This window comes from Medicago sativa, chromosome 8, assembly GCF_051527215.1.
Source record: "Medicago sativa cultivar Bolivia chromosome 8, Bolivia_mono, whole genome shotgun sequence".
NCBI lineage: Eukaryota > Viridiplantae > Streptophyta > Magnoliopsida > Fabales > Fabaceae > Medicago > Medicago sativa.
The window spans coordinates 78967501-78975067 of record NC_140756.1 but is presented as its reverse complement, the minus strand read 5'-3'; the positions used below and the strand labels follow the sequence as shown (position 1 = coordinate 78975067).

At 32.0% G+C, this 7567-nt stretch overlaps 1 long non-coding RNA gene across 1 annotated transcript in view; it reads right to left on the bottom strand.

The window, feature by feature from the left end:
- Positions 1-5366: 5366 nt before the first annotated feature.
- Positions 5367-7567, bottom strand: part of LOC146901913 (uncharacterized) — a 3424-nt gene continuing 1223 nt past the window's right edge. The window contains exons 1-2 of the long non-coding RNA XR_015022967.1: positions 6377-7567; positions 5367-5684 (exon numbers count right to left, since the gene is read on the bottom strand). The exon at positions 6377-7567 is cut by the window's right edge and continues 1223 nt beyond it. This is a non-coding gene — a long non-coding RNA (uncharacterized LOC146901913). The remainder of the gene's footprint in view (positions 5685-6376) is intronic.

The following is a 7567-nucleotide window of genomic DNA, read 5'->3' as shown; positions in this document are numbered from 1 at the left end:
GTGAATAACGTTGTTTGTTTGTTTGTTATGTACAACTAATGAATGAATGAACGATGTTGTAAATCCAGAAAGGAAAATCGTGTGGATGACACGTGTTGGTGGGGACTTGACTTGGATTTGCTTATCTGCAATGGTTGGTTTGGTTCGTTCGTTCGCTCGCGCGCTCTGTTCTCTTCTTCTCTCGCACCCAACACGACCAAGGACTTTTTTGGGTTTTCTCCTTTATCTTTGATGCATCTTTTAAAATTTTTATTTTTAAATATTATTGTCTAAATTTTTCAGACTATCAGTTTTTTTTTGGAAATAAATTCAGGTGAAATGGATCAGGAGTCAGCTGGGTTGAGGTTTACTGTATGTTGACAGAATTAGTTAAATACTATCATCCACTAATAAAATTATATCATTACAATTGGTTGGTACTCGAATAAAAAAAAAAAGATAAATATTTAGTAAAACAAACTACAATGTTCATATACCATATTTTCATTGACATCTTTCATCTCTAACAAAAAATGGAATTTCCGAAAAGGAAAAGATGAGTGGCTCTATGGTGTCCTAGGGGACGCCCAAACTATGACCAAAACATAATAATAATTGTGTTTTTTTACTCAATAACTGCTGTGTTATTAAAAAACATAAAATTAGTGTTTACAATATTCACAAATAATTTACTTTATTGTTAGGATTATAAGAGAAATATTTATTAGGTATTTTAGTTAATTGGAAGTTAAGTGTATGGATATCTTAGCTGCGATCTACGAGCCGTTGTCATGTCTTCTTGACTTTGTTAGCTAACACAGTTGGAGTGTCTTTGATTAGAACTTAATTCTTTTGCTTTTGTTTCATTTTTCTTTTGTAACAAAAAAAAAATGGTTAAGGAGGGATGGGAAATTGTTAGCAGTCGGAATCAAATTTTGGAGCTCCTTCTTAAACTTTTTCAACATCCTATCCATTTACCGCATGAGACACACCTTTAACGACAGAATGACACTTCCATATCTGATGTATGCCTAATACATCTCAGTGTCTTTTAAGTTATTTTTTGCAATAAATTAGTCATTTAAGTCTTAAAATGTTTATCCTATTTAGTCAATTGAGTGTTCCTAACATTCTTCTTTCATAAGAGATATGTATTAGAAAAATTTCGCAGAACTAATGAAGTGGCTATACTTATGGTCTACTTTTCGTATGTGGCTAAGGGACTTAGAGGTTTAAAAGCATGGATACTCTGCAAACCATAGAATCAAACGACTCCATATCCTCCTTGTCAATGTGTCGTGTCAATGGAGCTATGTTTCCATACTCCTCCCTTTCCACGAGTGCAAGGCAAAAAAAGGAACTAACCCGGTGAACATGTTCCACATCATCTAAGGCACTGTGATGATATCATTTGGGGGCCTTGAGCTTGTAGACAATTAATTTTACTTAGTTGGTTATGACTTATGCTACTGAACTATCAAAACTCACTAAGTTGCAAATTTTGTTGTAAGATAGAATGAGGAATTCCTCATATGTATTTTTTTTCCCCAAAGAACCACAGTATGTTCATTCCTAAGTCACCACCATATAACCAAGTGTACTGTAATTGGGTAAATTTAAAGTAGCAAACTAATTGCAGTTTTGCATCACTAACATTTTACATGCACACGTAAACCAAAACTCGCCACCAAAACTATATTTGATGCGAATGAAAGTGAACAGGTAGAAGATGACTTTGAGTACTTTAAACTAAGTTAGCATCATTCCGTTTTGGAGGAAACTATGTCAAAAGTTTAAATGTTTCTCTGTGTACGAAAAAAGTTTCATAATTGTTTAAAGATTTGTCTCTTTTTATTTTATTGAAAAAAACATTTCTCATTTAGCTTATAAAATATCAGGGGCGGTTCCCTTCATTGGCATATGGTAGACATGGCTACCCAAAAAAAAAAAATTATTCTTGAATTAGGTTGGTATGTTTTTATATTTAGCTACCCCAAATAAATTTATTTGTTAAAAATTAGCATAAATAAGACAGTTAAGAAATTTCTACGGGACTGATAGATTTATTTGTATTAGTTTAACACTTTCAGTCTCAATAATATAGAGAAAACTTTTGTAAGAATAAAAATTGTCAAAACAATAGTCATAAACAAATTAAACATATAATGAGTTTTTTTTTTTTTGCAAATAACTTATTTGTTGACATTGAAAAATATATTATTAGTCTATTTAGTATAGAATCAATTATTAATAAGATTAACTTTTTAAAACGTGTTGTGCCCAACTTTTATAAATAGTTATTGTCAATTTTTATTTTCTTTGTTATTGCTTTAATTTACATTTCATGTAAGTAAAAATTATTGTTTTTTTAACATATTAGTTAAGTTTAGGGTTAAATTTGGCTTTAGTCTATAGAACACTCTCGATTTTGGGGAGGTTGTTCTTGTTCGCTGACGTTCTCCACATGGCTGATGGTTTGGGCTGTCTGTTTTCAACAACCACCGCTGGTGGTTTGGGTCGTCTGGTTTCAACAATCAAGGTGAGATCTACCATTCTTTCCTGCGGCCACCTCTGCTTCAACACGATCAACCCTCCTCCGGCTTTCTTTGATTCGCCGTCTGCAAGGGTTGTGGTGGGTGTCGATGGTGGTTTCTGTTTGGACGGTTGTTGCATATCTGGTTTCTCTGCAGGTTCGCTTGCTTCACGTTTCAGTTTTGCAAAGATTGGCATGCTTTGGTTGTTGCCGTTTTCAAAAAATCTTACTCGGTCTCGCGATCGATTTTGGATTATGTGGCTAGAAATGGCCGTGAATTTGCGTCATTTGTCACCGTAAATTGTGGATGTGTGATGTTCGTTACCGTGTTGGCGATCAAGTTCATATGCCATTCCTAAATGTGCCTCGGCTGGGTTTGTATGTTCGCTTGATGTGGGCCAGAAATGGCTAATTAAGATGACTTGGTGCGCGTGAAATCGTTAATTACCGTGTTGGCGATCGAATTCACCCCCATTTTCAAGCATTTGTCCGTGGTTCTGTAGGGACTCGAAAGAGTTGTCAATGCTTGCTCTCTTTGTTGCAGGGAGTTGATGGTACGTGATCCGATTTCGTGTTGCCGATCGGTTCATTCGCCAAAATTTAGATCTGAGCTTAATTGTTACAAATGTTTAAGGTTGAATCCACTTTTGGGATTTTTATTTTTTAGTTTTTGGTTTTGCCAGTTAGGGTTGTTGACTGGGTCAGGTTTTATGTCCCCCAGTTTTTCCTTTAATTTTTTCCTTTTTTTAATAATATATATGAGCAATTGGCAAGAGACTAGAATAGGGTACCAATTTAGTTGGACACTATTCTTTTTGATATCATTTTGCTCTTGGCTTATCAAAAAAAAAAAATTAGTCATTAATTTGCCGTTATCAAGATTATATCACCAGAAACACTCATTGTATAGGCAAAAATTGAATATTTTTTTTGTAATGCCTAAACCTAAAAAGTTATAATTTATTAGATCATAATTAAATTTTCTTTAAATTTAATTTGTTGATTTTAAAAATATTTTATTTTTTCTTTAAATTTGACCCCTGCATAAAATTTATGCTACCTTCGCCGCAGGAAAATATGTGAAAGGATCCTCCAAATAGGAGTCACTTTGACTTGGTCCCTGCAACTTTTTTTTTTAAATAATACCGTTGCAATTTACACCCTCCGGTCACAAATATAAGCAAAAATTCATGATTTAGATTCATTCAATAAATGATGTATGTGGTCTTTATTGTAGACAACTTACATCATTTATTGAATGAATCTAAAACATAGATTTTTGCTTATATTTGTGACCGGAGGGTGTATAACACTTTTAATTCGGTTTCTCATTACAACTTTTTGGTGACATAATTGATGACGTGACTGTTTGAATAGGTTAATTGCATGCTAATTTAAACATGTTAATTTTAGGCAAAATTATACTAAGGTCTTTTATCTTATTTAGTTGTAATACAATTGTCTTTATTCATTTTTTTTTATCTTGTTTAGGTCCTTTATCTATTAAAATGTGCACAAGTTAATCTTTTTTTTCATTTTTCTATTAAACAAATATGAAAATAATTTTTATTAAAAAATATTTTATAAAATAAAGTTATTAATAAAATTAATATTTCATGTTTCTTTAATAGAAAAAATGAACAAAATGATTAACTTGTGCATATTTTAATAGACAAAAGGACCTATACAGGACAAAAAAAAAGAAGAAGAAGATATAGAGAAATGATATTTGTACATCTATTTCATGACAACTTTAGTGACAACCTTGTTTTTCTCTTTTCTTATTGGTCAAAAACAATGGAGAGAGAAAAAGGAAGAGAGAGGATAAGACCATCATGTGAGTATGAGAGAGAAAGTTGTACAAAAATTGTCACAAATTGGTTGTACAAATATCATTTCTCTAAATATATGATGGATGCTTTACAACTAATTAAGATAAAGGACCCTTAATATAATTTTGCCTTCATTTTAGTTACAAGATTGTCAATATGCGATTGTTGGGTTCCGAATTTCAACTTTATAGTGTGAATAATTTTATATTTGAAACAAACATAAAAACTAACTTTACATTTGTTGTAATTTTTATATAGCTTTATTATAGTTTGTATGGGTCTTTATTCTTTTTAAGGATAATGTATACTATTTATTAATAATTTAATTTTAGTTAACCAAAAATTATCATAAACAAACCTTTCAATTTATGAAAGCAAATATATCACTACTAAAAAATGAAAATAGTGACGGAAATTCAGAGAGGGAAAACATGCCCGTCACTAAATGTTGCGACGAACAAATTTATGAGGGATTTCATTTTTTCCGTCACTACTTTTCTTTACTGATTTTGATTTTTCTAATAGTACAAAACTAATAAAGTAATAAAAAAAAATTCTTTTAAGTTTAATTTTTGTGCACCATCCGTGTAGAAATAATACACCAGAAGTAGTTCCGACAACTTGAAATTTACTTATATATGCAAAACAAAAAAAAAAATACATATGATTTTTCATAAAAAGAATACATATGATCTAATATCAAACCAATATTTTTCTTTTCATTAAACATGAATAATTGTAACTTCATTTAATTCAGGGTAGGTTGTTACCAACGATATCTAGCAGCTATTATGAAGTCCCTAAACAAAGTCTAAGTCCGTCCGCTTGTGAAGAAAAAAAAAACAAGGGGCTATTGCCCCAAGATGTAAGGAACTGATGTACAAGCATGTTAATTAAAGATTATTCCACAATGTTACGGAGAAAAAAAAATTGATACATAATCTCAATTTCAAGTGAGGAAGCTCGTTGTAACGCCCCGTTTTTCGGCACCAAATATTGTGCGTCTATTTTTTTTTTAAATGAAAGAATAAATAAAACCTTTATAAATTCAAGTCATAGACTTTTATTAACAAAATAAATTAAAGGTTCCTTTTCAAAATGAACGTCAAAGTTATACAGCGCTTTGTATGACGACTGATCAATTTACAAGACACAATTACATCCCTACGCAGAGGGAGAATTTCCTAACAAAAGAATTAACTAAAAATTAAAAAGAATCCTAAAGCTGATCCTTAACTCTAAACTGATAAGATTTGGTTTGAGACCTACTGTTGACCTCAAGCTTGACTTCCCAAACTGCTACTCCTCCAAAGTCTTTGTCACTCCCGCTTAACGACTCCCTTGGATGTGGGGCAAAGCCCGATCCACGAATTAATGTAAAGGGTCACGATCTAAAAACAACATAATTACAGAAATACAACATGCATTGCATGTAGGCATGGTAAATGACTTTAAAATAAACATTCAACATATAAACTATAACAATGCACATTTAGCCTAAAAATGCAGACTCTACATGAGTGTGAAGCCTATCACAGGACATCACATGCAAATGATTCCGGAATTAATACACCTCCGCAGAGGGTTGTGGCAACTCCACATAAGGAGATAAGTATCTACCCATCTATCAGACTCAATGATCCACTACGGGATAAGGTGGTCTTCAACGCACCTCGTGCCACCTCTCCGGTGTGCACCTCGTGACTCCTCTCTGGTGGCCACGTTTACTATGAAATGCATGAACATACGATTCCCCTTATATGCTAATGCAACATCTTACATATCTCAAAATCATATGTAATATCACTAGAATTCTTGTTCATACATATATTCATAAACCTCATTCATAACAGTATAAATTCATCAAGCAATTCAATTATTTTGAAAGCAAAGTACATCAACAGATCATATTGATAGCATATAATCCCCAACTGGGCAAACACATTTACTCAAAATGTTTATTCACAAACAACACATATATAAACCAACCACGCATTTAAGTAATTATAGTGTTTCGAGAGAGTGCCCTTACCTCGACTAGATTTTCGTCCTCACAAATTTATCCTTGTCCCTTTTATATCTTTTAGTCATGAAAGTCCCTCCAAGAATCCAATACCCTCTCCCATTAAATATTTTTATGTCTCTTCTTACTCACTTCTCCAAACTCTCTCACAATCTCACTTTACTCTCACTTCTTTCAAAGTTCACAACACCAACACTCAAGGAATCGGAAAAGAAAACTAAAGGAGTGCAGAGAGAGATGATCGGACTCGAGAGAAAGTAAGAAAATACAATTTGACAATTTTCTACGAAAAATTCTACAAAATCTCTTTTACTTTTATGTCTTTTCTCAAACTTCGCTAAGTCCGTTAAAATATTAAACGCGCAATCTAAATTTATAAACAATATCATAGACATTATTTTCCATTGTTGTTTAATCAAATAAGTTCATCCTTAAGTCATTTATTTATTATTTCTATAGGAGTAAAAGATACAATTGACAACAACAAATCGTCATCCAGCCCGTACATATTTATATAATCTTTATTCCGAAAATAGTATTTTTAGTATCTAACTATCCTTATTGGGGTTACTAACTAAACCATTGATTTTAGACTAACTAAACCATTGATTTTAGACAAAAGTAGTAAAAATTTAATCAGACTTATTACTCCCTCCGTCCCGGAATAACTGACCCATTTTCTAAAAAAAAATGTCCCAAAATAACTGACCCATTTCAATTTTCAATACAACTTTCATCATTCCCAATACAATATAACACTAAATAATACTACTTTTATCATTCCCAATACAATATATTCCACTTTCCCCTTTATTTATACACTTTTCTTAATCTGTGTGAAAAACCAAAGTATGTCAATTATACCGGGACGGAGGTAGTAATCTATTTTCTTACAAACAAAAGAATAAGAGCATCCACATCCATGCCATCCATTTGGGTGGTATAAATGGGTCCCACATAATATAATATATTATTTCACCTTTTACAATTATTTAAACCACTCAACCACATTTTCTAAATAACCATACCACTCTTCTAAAATATTAAAATGGGTCCCATCAAACATCACAATGTCTCTTACATTTATATTTTATATTATTTTTATCAAAGAAAACAGAAATACTACGATAGCATTGCAATACCACGGTGCCAAGAAAAAGTCTGACAAAATGCTATTGGAAACTGTGATACCACGGCTTA